General features: G+C 36.6%; 1 pseudogene; it reads right to left on the minus strand.

Annotated features, from left to right (window-relative positions):
• Nucleotides 1–270: 270 nt before the first annotated feature.
• LOC141336927 (uncharacterized) overlaps nt 271–13,751 on the minus strand; it is a 19,753-nt pseudogene continuing 6,272 nt past the window's right edge.

Here is a 13,751-nt window from a genome sequence, read left to right on the forward strand (position 1 = left end):
ACTTGATTTTTTGTTTTTTGACCCCTAGTGTCAAGGTTCTTTTTTACCTTATGAACTTCATCTTTGTTTCCAAATGCAAAGACTTCCGTTCCAAGACTGCTCTGACACTTTTACACACTTACAAGCTCTGTTGCACTATATTGTTTATATGGTTTGCACTCTCCACCATGTACCCTTACTTGTATTTTTCATTTTTATATATATTGTTTATTTGTTTTTATTCGTATTTTTAATTCTACCTTTGTATTTAATGTTACTGTTTGTATTTAATGTTACTTGTATGCACAATGGGTCTGAGAGTAATGCAATTTCAATTCTCTGTATGTCCTGTACATGTGGCAGAATTGACAATAAAGTTGACTTTGACTTTGTAACAGGGAACTTGGGAAGCATACAGTGGCATATTGGGTAATTTGTGCTGCCGTGGACAGATGTGGTAAATGTGTATTGTTGTTTCGATGTTGTCTGCTGTAAGGTTTTGGGAGGTGCTGTGATCTATAGGAGACGTGGGTCCTGTCTCCAATGGCACTTCATGTGGACTTACAACTGTATGCATATTGTTATTGCTAATGTAAATTACATATATGTATTGTCAAATGACCAGGTTGCAAAAACATCATAAAAATACAGAACTAAAAACAGCATAGTGGTTATTAAAAAAAAGCCTGTTCTTTATGATAGAGTATGATGTTTTTTTATTTTCTTTTATTCAATGGACAGATGACATGACATTTTGGTTTATTTGGCTCCATATGAAGAGGGATAAGGTCTTCACAAGAAAGTGTTTGAAGAAGTGTTGAGTGTGTTATGTGCTTCTGGTATTGAACACGGTTTCTGTGTATTTTTTGTCTGTTTGGGAAATTATTAAGGATATGGGCCTGAAAGACCAACTCAATCCCCAAGAAGCAAAACAATTCAGATGTGAAAGAGGAAGAGCAGCTAAAGCCATTCTTTTATATATGTAAAAGTATAAGCACACATATTAAAGTGTATCAATATTACATTTTAACACAGTTATGCTATAGATGGTTCATTTCATCATTGCTATGGTTTCACTGTCAATGCTGTAGTAAAACCATAGTTTTTTGTAGTTACTATTGTTTTACTACAAAAAACATGGCTTAACTACAATTACTATAGTAAAACCATGGTTTATTTTGAAGTTACTATAGTTTTACTATGGTTACTGTGGCATAAACATGGTTTGTTTTGGAGTTAATATTGTTTTACTACTAAGACCATTGTTAAACCATGGTTACTACAAAAAAAACATTGTTAATTTTCGTCATTTGATCACACATAGCTGACTTTTCTCCAGAGTGAACTCTCATGTGGCTGTTAAGGTTTCCTTTTTGGTTGAAACTTCTTCCACATTGCTGGCAGGTGAAAGGCTTCTCTCCTGTGTGAATTCTTATGTGGTCTTGAAGGTTTTGTTTATAATTGAACCTCTTTCCGCACTGAGGACATGTGTAGGGTAGCTCTCCAGAGTGAATTCTCATGTGGTCTTCAAAGCGCCGTTTTTGACTAAAACTCTTTCCACACTCAGAGCATGAGTAAGGATTCTCTTTATGAGCTCTCTTATGGACTTCAAGTTTTTCATGTTGATCAAAACTCTTTCCACACTGATCACACATATAAGGCAGTTCGTGAATTTTCATGTGTCTGGTAAGGCTTCCTTTTAGAGTGAAACTCTTTCCACACTGTTGGCAGATGTAAGGCTTTTCTCCAGTGTGAATTGAAACATGTCTTTCAAGATTTTGTCTGTGATTGAAATGCTTTCCACAATGTTCGCAGGAATACGGTTTCTCTCCAGTGTGAACTCTCATGTGGACTCCAAGCTTTCCAGATTCAGTAAAACTCTTTCCACACTGTTCGCAGACATAAGGCTTCTCTCCAGTGTGAATTCTCATGTGGACTCCGAGGTGTCCAGGTTGAGTGAAACTCTTTCCACACTGTTGGCAGATGTAAGGTTTCTCTCCCGTGTGAACTCTCATGTGTCTTTTAATACTTTCTCTTTGATTGAAAGATTTTCCACACTCTTGACAAGTGAAACAACTTCTTCCTGTCTTTCGAGTCTTTTTTCTTGAGGAAGTCATTTCAGTCTGTGACCAACTAAAAGATTTTTCTCCATTTATGAAATCATGATCTTTCTCTTCCATTTCATTCAGTACTTGACTCTCCTCTTTCAGTGCCATCAGGTCTAAGGTGAAAAAAGACAAGTAAAAGTTAACTCTAGTTTAAAGACACAAAACAGCAGACATCTAAACATTCAAACATTTAGGCCAGGTTTCAGAGACAAGGCTTAGACTAAGTCAGGATTAGGCCATAGTTCAATTAGGACATTTAAGTAATTTTTATAAACATGCTTAGAAAAAGGGGGGGGGGAGGGGTAAAGTGACAAAACTAACATACAACTAAATCATATGTTCTGTAAGCCAGTGGTTCTCAATTCCAGTCCTCATGCCCCACCCGCTATGCATATTTTACATGTCTCTCTAAAGCCGAGTTCAAAGCAATCGCGTCACAGATGTTTTCACACTGCATGACTATCTGGGGTAGCATTCTGTCGCTGCTGTGTTCACACTGCACAATGGATCGGCGACAGGGGATTTCACACTGCATGACTTTACAAAAGGAAGAATCGCCGACAACTTTGTCCCGGTCCGCGAACTACATCTCACAACCAAACACACGCGAAAAGTGACATGGAAACAACAGGAGGTCAGGCGTGCAAGTCCTCACATGAGACTGGGATTATTATAAAAAAAATGGTAGCCCGCTTGTCATACAAATAGCATATGCACTCATTTGCAGCCAAAAGAAAAGAAGCCAAAGCTATTCTTGTTGATACTGTGGTCTAGGGGTGGGCGGTACACCGGTATCATAGTTATCACCGGTGTGACATTGCGCCACAACATGGATTTTCTAATACCGTCAATACCGTAATAAATCAATTATGTGCCTTGAACGGCTGCATTTACATCAATAATAGCTCATTCTAAATAATAAGGCACTAAAGTTTAATTTGCCTGCGACTGTTTGTCAATTGCATGCGCACATACAGTCAGTGTGTTCACACCAAACACCAAGCGAGCATGCGCATCGCGTCACTCACTCCAGTTTATCCGCGGGAGGTTTCCCCATCACTCGCGCGAATAACAACACGGCATGATCGACCATGGCGGAGATAAATACGATCGCTGTTGCTGTTGCTGTTCCTGTTGTGTAAGTTCTAAATGCACCGGAAAGCCAAACGCCGACCTGTCAAGGTTCACAGCACAATAATGTATCACAGATATATCTCACGATTCCTTCTATAAACAAAGTGTAGAGAGAGTGTAAATAAGAGATTGATCGCAGTACAGAGAGCATCGTTGATTATAATAGAGTTTTGTGATATCGCAAACTAAGATGAGGGACAGCTTTTAATACTTTTATGGGAGTTTGTAAATGAGATATTAATTTAATACAGCTGTTAAATAAACATGACGTTATTATTAAGTGACTTACATTGTCTGAGAATAACACTATGCCCGATTTTGCTCTGTTTCGTCGTCAAAATTTATTCTGAAACAAGACACACCGCTGTGTTTAAATGAAGATGCGCAGTTCACCAATCAAACACAGCGGTGTTTTGTTTAAGTGAACGTGCGTTTTTAAACTAATCCAGTGAAATGATTCAATTTCCCATTCATAAAGAGAGTCACTTGATGAACCATGTGTTCTAACGAATCAAATGAACAATACGATTCAGTAATTAATTTCTGTGTCTTGCTGTCACCTGCTGGCAGATCCTTTCAGTTATTGAAATCTAAAATACTTGTGTATTCCAAATTTTATTTTAAAAACACTAATCTCAACATGAATTTCACCTCTGAGCCTCATTTTCATGAACGACACTATAAAAATGAAGAGACAAATCTTGCTGATAATTATTACTTGGTGAACTATTACTAGCACTACCTCATAGGGGGTTTCAGTTCAATGAAGCAAATTGACTTGACTGGAGAAGCCACATCTCAGTGGATTCACTACACCAACTCTTATTCATCAGCATTGAAGGGCCTGAGTAGGACCATTTCAATGGCCAGAAGGTAGTTGAAAGGTGGCACTCTCAGACAGAAAGGGCTCTGAGAGTATCGCTCTAGAACAGAGACAATATTTGTGATCTTCTGATCAAGACCAGGAACATAATACCTTGATATTATACCGGCACTGTTCAAAAGATGAAAAATACCGTGATATTAATTTTAGGTCATATCGCCCACCCCTACTGTGGTCTATACCTTCGTAACTCCTCCCCCAACTTCCCGCTGGCCTGGATGTTGCTGTCTCATTGGCTGTAGGTAATCGCCGATGTCATTTTCAGTCAGATCACCTTTCACACTGCATGATTTAACTTCCAACAAGGAACCGCTCCGTTCCTGCAGTTGGTCACGTTGTGCTGCATGATATTACTGCGCCTGCTGTGTCCATATATTAGAGCAGCAACCTTCCTTGACTATTACACTGGAATGGGAGTGTAGTTCCTAATCTTATCCTAGAAAATCACATCTCAACATTTACAGTCTATGCTAACTGCTATCGCCAGAACAGGAGAACGGCTGAATGGATTTCCAAACGGTAAAACTCAACTTATTAACTCAAGGGGGAGTTGGAGAATGAGCCTATTTCCAAAAAATGTGGAGTGTTCCTTTAACACTCATGTTGACAATAGCCAGTTTGGGCCAGTGTGTACCAGGGCTAATAATGAGCTGGACGGAGTTAACGGCTTTGCACCTCAAACTGCGAGCCCAAAATAAAGCAGTACTTCCTCTGTCAGACCAGCGCTACTGTAAAACCCACCCCTAACATGCCTCTCTGAAACAAACATCACACAACCCCAGCATTTGACCAGCCAGGGGAAGATTGATATAACTATTTTAACAATGTTAGAAAAAGCACCTTAAATACTAAGCCGGCTAATAAATTGGTGTGTGTCTCAGTCCAGCATGAGTCACCAGATGAAGCAGTCAGCTGCTTTTTACATGCTTCACTTTCAAATGATAAGCCATATGTAAGTTTGATGAATGATAAGATAATGTTTTTATTTCTTGCCTGATATACTGGAATTAGACCTAGATGTTAACAATCTGTTTTTGAAATGGACAATTTTTTTTTCTGTGACTAACCAAATAATAAAATATTAGTTGACTCTTCTCATAAACTAACATTCAGTAAACTATTAGGGCAGCAGCCCTAGTCGATCGAGTGAAAGCAACGACCAGACTTTATTTCACATACGTCATCATTACATCAGAGCAAGTTAGACCACATGCACACAGCCCTTATTTACCTATTTCATATGAAAATATTACTCAATCCTAGCAGTGAATAATAACATTTAATTATTTAAATATTTGATGAGACACAAGTCTGTTTTTAAATCACTTTAAGAGAACTCTAGGGAAAAAAAATGAAGCTGAAATCCTTTAAAAAAAAGAAATCTGCAGGAGGGCAGACAGTGTGAAAAATACCTGCCAAAGGCAAATGAATTGAGAAAATGTTCATAGTTCAGCTTTAAGAATGAAAACCAACCTGTTTGTTCCTCAGTATCTTCATGTTTGACTCTAAATGTTTCTTCAATCTTCATGTCTTCACTCTCCTCTTTAATAAACGCCATCTTTATGTTGCATGGATCTCAGTTGCCTCACCAGAAGTTTTTTTTTTTTTTTTTCTGTGGTTGGAAACTTTGTCCTGTTTAAGATGACAATAATTAACAAGAAAAAAAAAAATAAATCTCTGTGTGCATCTGAATCAGCTCTAGTTCAGTAGTAGTGCACTAGTAAGGGAGTCAGAGTGATAGTTAATGGACTTAAATGATCTGATTAGACAAAGACTCAAAACTTTAACTTACTATTCAGTTTTGATTAACATTTAATGATTAGTATTACATTTAATCAAGCCATTTAAAAAATGGCTATTGTATTTTAAGATTGTCATTACAACAACAACAAAAACATTTGCTATTGTTTGTAAAGTATTGTCATTACGCATGTTTGTGTTTGTTCTCGTTGCATTGACAGTTTTGAGCAACAGGTCTCTCAGCGAGCGGTGATTCGAAACAGTAAATCATTTTGTGAATCAACTGGCTCATTTGACTCGGAGTTGTGTTTCTGATCTGAATCACTAACAGAGAAATCAGACGCTGTGTGCATGCGCTTTACTCACAAAATAACGTTCATTATTACATTAAATATTACAATGCTACACGCAATAATTATGCAATTTAAATCGCCTGTAAAACATATAAAACAGACTGAACGCGTATGAATTTAAACACTTTAAATGATTAAAACTACAGACCTTCCTTTAGCTGAAAGCATTCAACGATGCAGGAGCGCGCCGCAGCCCTATGACGTCACATTTTCACATCAAAATTAAAAGTCCTGTTCACGCACTTCTGTGTATACAATCCAAAAAGTGCATAGATATTTACAGGAAAACACATATGAACAATAAAAATAATGTCAGTGATATTAAGAGTTTTTTTCTTTGTGAAATACATATTAAAGTATATTTAAGGAATGAAATGAGAAAAATATTATTTTCAAATATTTACAAATTGTAATATTGAAAAAAAGAAGTACGTTCAAAACCTCAGTATTCATAAAAGAGTAGGCGAGAAATCCCCAGATGTCCTACTGATTCAGCCCAGATTTTTAAAGTGTTTATCAGAAGGACACTTTTCTATCCCAGAAGCCCACGGGAGATCAATACGTCATAAGAAGAAGAGAAAGAGGATTTGTCATAATCAAACCTTTTAAATTAAAAAATGGACGCGGGTGATTTCGAATGTGAGTATTACAAACCAATAACACCGTTCCTTCTGTTTGTTAAGATAATTCTGGTATGGCTGAGGGCCATGCACTGTCCCTGTTAAATAAATAAATAAATAAAAAAATAAATTAAAAAAATGGGAAAACTTCAAACAAATTTTAAAGTAGGATCATATTGTTACCTCTAGTACAGAAATCAAATCACACTGTGCTGTTCTTTGTATTATGTTTGTGCAATTTTGTATAGGAACTGAAATGTCCAGCAACCGGCGTGAGCACTGAGGATGGAGAGCCCACAGCAGCATCATTGAAGTAGTATAGAGCCATGGATGAGGCAATTTGAAGCAGACCCTCCATCATTCCACCTGCTCTCGTTGCCTCATCTGGGCCAGATGTTGCTGTGGCCTCTTCATCCTCAGTGATGGCAGCGCCTGTAAGAACAAAAAGAAAAAGGGATCTCGCCGATCAGATTAAGGAGATGGAGAACGGGAAGCGGAGAGAGAGCGGGAAGCATCTGAGAGGGAGGAAAGAAGATGGTGAGAAATGGAGGAGAAGGAAGACAGAAGGGAACGAGAGAGACAGGAGAGAGAGGAGAGACGACAAAGAGAAGCAAGAGAAAGAGAAGAGCGATGGCGACAGGAAACAAGTGAGAAAGTAGAGACAGGGAGGCAAAGGAAAGGGAGGAAAGATTCTTTCGCCTCCTTGAGGATCTCACAAAAAAATGAATGAAATAAATTATTAAATAAAAGCATGTTCTGATCATTTACACATTTGGTTTACATAAAGAACAAACATTTTAAAATAGATTTGATCTATCTATCGATATGCATACAGTACTGCGCAAAAATCACATGCCACTACTTGCTTTGTTGTTTTAGACATGTTTTAATGACCATCCACATTTATTTTCTAGTCTCTTTTATTAAGATAAAACGATTCAGATTTTTAAAAATGGTTTTATGTATCTCCTTTATTTTCTATAAAGAAGATACATAAAGCCATTTTTAAAAATCTGATCAAAATGGCTTCTATAGGCAAAAATATATTTTGTGAAATCATCTGGACGCCTTGCAGTTTTTCCAAAAACTGAAAAAGTTCCGTCTGTTGCTCAAAATAAAGGAGGTCACACCAAATACATGCCACTTTAGCCTATAGCTATGTTTTTTTTTTTTTTTTTTTTTGCTGCAGATTTTTAACATACAAATACAAATTTCATGTGTGTGTGTGTGTGTGTGTGTGTGTGTGTGTGTGTGTGTATATATAATATATTTATATATCATTGCTAAAACAACATCAACTGGTGTCTTAAGACTTTATGCCTGATACGATGCATATAAAACAATTTCTAGACATTCACAGTACAGTGTGGACTTTTAGACATTTAGTGATGCATTCAGAAGATAACATTCATAAATTATTAAAATATAAAGTGATAAATATTGTGCATATGTGAGGTGTAATGTACCACACACACTTTAAAAGGATAGTTTATTATTGTGTATCTGACTTCTAAATGCTTATATAGCACATAAAGGGATATCATGGTGGCCACTGCTCTGTTGGGTTTAGTTCCAACACACCTGTCTGTCATTTTCAAAGCAGCTGTTATTAATTGGTTTAATTAGATTCTTCATGTCACAAAGGAGGGCTGGAGACTGACGTTCGGATCCAAGTGCAAGCTTTATTAAGAAGGCGTGGTACACAGACAGAGTCAATCACCGGCAAACAATAACAACGAGGATAATCCAAAGAGTAGTCAAACACAGGCAGAAGGTCGGGGCTGGCAGCGAGAATCAAAACACGGGGAGGAGTCCAGGGGCCTGTACCATGAATGTAGATGAACAAACTCAGGGTTACAGGATTAGTTTTGGGTTGACAAATCCAAACCGATGCAATCAGGCATTATTGGTACCATGATGAAGCTCATCAACTTTCTCTGTTAACCCAGACTTTGATCCTTAAGCATGATTACTCCAGGCGCGCGTGCACATAAAAGAGTGACGTGCCACCGCGAACAACCAATTGCGTTCGATATGGAGAGAGGGAGGTCCTTATATTTCTCCGCTGAGGAGCAAAATATTATAATGCACAAATACAATGAGTATAAGCATGTTTTACAAGCGCGCAGTAATACCGTGTCTGCTGCCAAAGCGAGAGAAGACTGTTGGAGAAAGATTGCGGATTGCGTTAATGCGTAAGTTCAATACATATTTTCTACATCAAGGTATAATTATGTATATGTAGTTTATGTATTTGCACGCCAGTAAAATGTGTATATATATATATATATATATATATATGTGTGTGTGTATATATGTGTGTGCTATATATTGTATAACTATATTCATATGAAGGCATTGTGTAAATGCACAAATTTACAATGTATTTGTATTTATGTAAATTTGAAAATGATACTAATGGGAAATTACTTTAGATTTTTAGAAGTAATCATAACTTTATTTTTAGATGCAACCCAAACTCCAAACGTACTTGGCAGCAGATCAGGACAAAATATAAAAATATAATTCAAAGTGGTGAGTATTTCTGATGTTGTTGTTTTTTTGTTTTTTTTAAACAAGAACATTGTATCACAAACGCTTCTTGGCAGCAAACAGAAAAAAGTGTGACCGCCGAAAAACGGGAGGAGGACCACCTCCTCCAGAATACACTGTGGCCGAGGAGTTGGCTCTAAGTAACAATGAGGGGCGACCAATAATGGATGGTATTTCAGGTGCTACACTGTCTGACCCTGGTGCTCGCTCCTCTAAGCAAGTGACAGTGGGTATGTGTCCAAAGCCTTACTACATTATTTCTTTTTATATTACTGACTGTATGTTATGCAGTAGATGGAAACACAGTGGCCCTGCTAAAGCCATCACACATACATACAGTCTCCCAGACAGAGGTCAGTATGCAGCAAACTGAACACTTTGAGCTGTTTTACAACCTTTCTGCTTTACATTGGCCTATTTTTCTTTTTTTAGAGTGTAACAAATGAAGAGACACTGTCTGTCTGTTCTGAGACTGAAGGCACTGGGCTTGCTGAGGTGAGTGCTGTTGACTTCATTATTGCACACATGTGAATGTATAGCAGTAAAGTGACTCTGGTCCTTTTTTTATTTGTTGTAGGATTTTTCACAACCTACCACTGAACCTGAGGCCTCTACCTCAATGGGATTCAAAAGGAATGTGAACAAGGTAATGCTTAAACATTACCTAACATTAAAAAGTGCAATATTTTGTCATTTGATTAACCTCTAGGTTTTTTGGTTTCAGGTGGAAACTGACACAGTCAGGGCCATGTACAAAAGAAAACTGGTGCTTTACTGTGAGCTGAGGAGGCTCCAAATAAAAAAAATTAAACTGGAGATTAAACAGCTGGAAAATCAGATTTCTGTATGTACACTATTAACCAACTAACACTTTGGCATGAATACTGAATATTTATTAATGCTACTTTCTCTTGATCTCTCTCTCCTTGCTCTATAGCCACATAACCAATAAAAAAACTAAAAAACATCAGTAGTTTCAGTGTGCTTAAGTAAAATATTGTGTTGTGATTGCTTCTCTGACAGCTGCACCAGCTGAGTGTCAAGTGTGATGGGGTCAATTTCATCAGGGAGAAGCTGGTTTAATGCTGGTACTCGCTCCTTTCTGATAGTGGCTATGTTGTGCAGAATAGGACATGCAGCCACTATCTGTGATGCACGTTCTTAAGTGCCGAAGGCAGTTGAAGCGTGCCTTTAGGATGCCAAAGGTCATCTCTACCTTGACCCTGGTTTTATTGAGGGCCACATTGAACCTGTTTTGTGATCGTGTCTGGGGGTCAGGATAAGGGGTTAGCAAAAACCTCTGGCATGCATATCCCCTGTCTCCAACTAACACACCATCAAAAAGCCCTGTCATAAAACAGAAAAGGAAAAATTGTGAAAATGTTGCTATCACATTTTAAAAGAATACTTTGAAGTAGTCTGTAGTGTTCCAAATGTAACTTGCCTTCCTCAAAGCGCTGAGACAACAAAGACTCACGGAAAATTCGTGAGTCATGCACTGAGCCGGGCCACTTGGCATACCTCCGTGAAGTTGGCACCCCATAAAAAGAAATAATGACCAAAACTATGCCATTCGTTAGTGCTACGTTTGTGCTGATTTGTGCCGCAAAAACGAACGTTTGTGCTGGTTTGTTGTTTAAGATATTAAACATTATTTTTTTGACCGTATGACGTCACTTTCCACCCCATGTTGTCCAAATCGCTCCAAACCGGCGCAGTTCGTTTGTGCTCGATTTGTGCCCGTTTGTGCCGTTAAAATAAACACTGTATCTGTTTTCCTTCCCTAGATATAACCAAAATATTTTCGGGGCTGTGACGTCACTCTCCACCCCAGTTCCTCTAAATCACACAAAACTGGTGTCATTCGTTTGTGCTCGATTTGTGCCCGTTTGTGCCGTTGAAATGAACGTCAAATATATTTCCATTTCTTAGAAATAACAAAAACAATTCGGGGCAGTGACGTCACTCTCCACCCCATGTCGTCCAAATCTTTCCAAACCGGTGCCGTTCGTTTGTGCTCGATTTGTGCCCGTTTGTGCCGTTAAAACAAACCTGGTATCTCCGAGCCCTTCTTAAATATAATGGGGGAAATACTTGTTTGGGACTTTTACGTAACTCTCCACCCCATATCGTCTAAATCTAGCCAAAAGGTGCCATTCGTTTGTGCTCGATTTGTGCCCGTTTGTGCCGCTAAAATAAACATTGCATCTAATTCTCTTCCTTAGAAATAAACAAGCAGTGTGTTTTATAGCATATTTTACACGGAGCTCCTGCAGATTTACACTGCACTTACAGTGTATAAATAATATTATGAGATGAATAATAATAATAAAAAAGAAATTAGAACAGAAACATGGAATTACAGAAAAAAAAATACAATGACACTTGAATGTGAAACTAAATTGCCAATAGATGACAGCATGCTCCTGTTTTAATGAGTGAGTCGTAAGTCATTAATTCAATGGAGGTATTAAACACGCTGATTCTGGAAGGAAGAACTGTTTTTATGAATGGGTCAGTGAATTACAAATAGAACCGGTTTGTAGTCCAAATCGCCTCAACCCGGTGCTTCTACAGTACTTCTATACTCTTTGATATTATGTCGTGGCCACGAGATATTAATTCGTGGAAACAACATCCTTATGTCCTGAGACGATAGATGCAACGATGAGGGAATGACATGCATTTCTCGAGGCCACGAGTTAAGTACATAAACAAACCTGCGTGACCATACCCCCGATTAGATAGGTTTATTAATATTTTATTTTGAGTTAATGATTGTATCAATTATTCTAGAAATTAATACAATATTAAATTATTATATTAACAATAGGCGATGCTGTCTGTGCACGACGTAGAGAGCATTCAAAAGTTTATCATGAATAAATAAAGTGCATCAAATAAAATGGCCCTACAAGAAATATTTTATGCATCCCACAATCTTGTCCATTAACTGATCCTATTTTTTCCGTAATATTTGTATTATTCGTTTATATTCGTTATTTTTCCTTTTATTTCGATCTCTTTACTTATTTTTTTTTTAATGTAGCCTAATACTGTAAGGTTCTTTGACTGGGGTTTGCACTGGAATGCAGTTTAAAGGTTGAATTTACCATCTATTGTAGCTTAATTTATTTAGTCTAATTAATAGACAAATATAGTGTTTCACTGAAGAGTGAATTATTCAAGTAGTTTCATTTGGAAATCATTTATCGTCACACAGAATACGCCTACATGACATTCCTTCTATTAACTGATCGTCTTTTTTTCGTATTATTATTATTAGCAGTTGTAGGCTAGTAGTAGTAATTTCTATTATGATTAGCCTTTTATTATTGTATATAATTTAATTTTCGTTTATAAACGGCTATTAGGCTATGACTGATTTTTACTGTAGTTTTAAAGTTAATTGAATTGAACATATATTTTATTTTGTTTCGTCTATATAGACTAGACTATATAATAGTATAGTGTTTCACTGAGGAATGAATCATTCATGTAGACTATAGTTTCATTTATAAATAAAAACATTTTCGTTTATCGTCACACAGGGGTGTAAATGCAATCATAAAGTCAAAACTTAATTGGTAGCTAATCGTCAGGCGTGAAAAAATATAGCCCTAACCAGTTAATAATAGAATAATAATAAAATAATAATAGCCTAATAATAATAATAATAATAATAATAATAATAAAAATAAATGATAAGTGACTTAGAGCTATATTTTTTATTTATTGTGTATCGCTTTATCTTGACGTTGTATAGACTATATGTTATTTGCCATATATTTAGCAAATATTGTGAACGACAATTATGCCAATAGTTTTGTTTTTATGATTGTATTTATGCCTGTGTGTGACCATAAACGATTTACAAATGAAACTACGTTAATGATTCACTTGTCAATGAAACACTATTTATAGCCTATAAGTTATAATTAGACGAAATAAAATGAAATATATGTTAAATTCAACATATAAACTGCATTCCAGTAAAAATCCCAGTCATATAGCATAATCAAAGCTTTACTGGCATGTCCAGCATTTACAGTATCATTTACATTAAGAACTTTGAGTAAAGAAATCTAAATAAAAGGAAAAATAACGAATATAAACGAATAATACAAATATTACGGAAAAAATAGGATCAGTTAATGGACAAGATTGTGGGATGCATAAAATAGGGCTATTTTATTTGATGCACTTTATTTATTCATGATAAACTTTTGAATGCTCTCTACGTCGTGCACAGACAGCATCGCCTATTGTTAATATAATAATTTAATATTGCATTAATTTCTAGAATAATTGATACAATCATTAACTCAAAATAAAATATTAATAAACCTATCTAATCGGGGTACTATGGTCACGCAGGTTT

This window comes from Garra rufa, chromosome 6 (genome assembly GCF_049309525.1).
Source record: "Garra rufa chromosome 6, GarRuf1.0, whole genome shotgun sequence".
Classification (NCBI taxonomy): domain Eukaryota; kingdom Metazoa; phylum Chordata; class Actinopteri; order Cypriniformes; family Cyprinidae; genus Garra; species Garra rufa.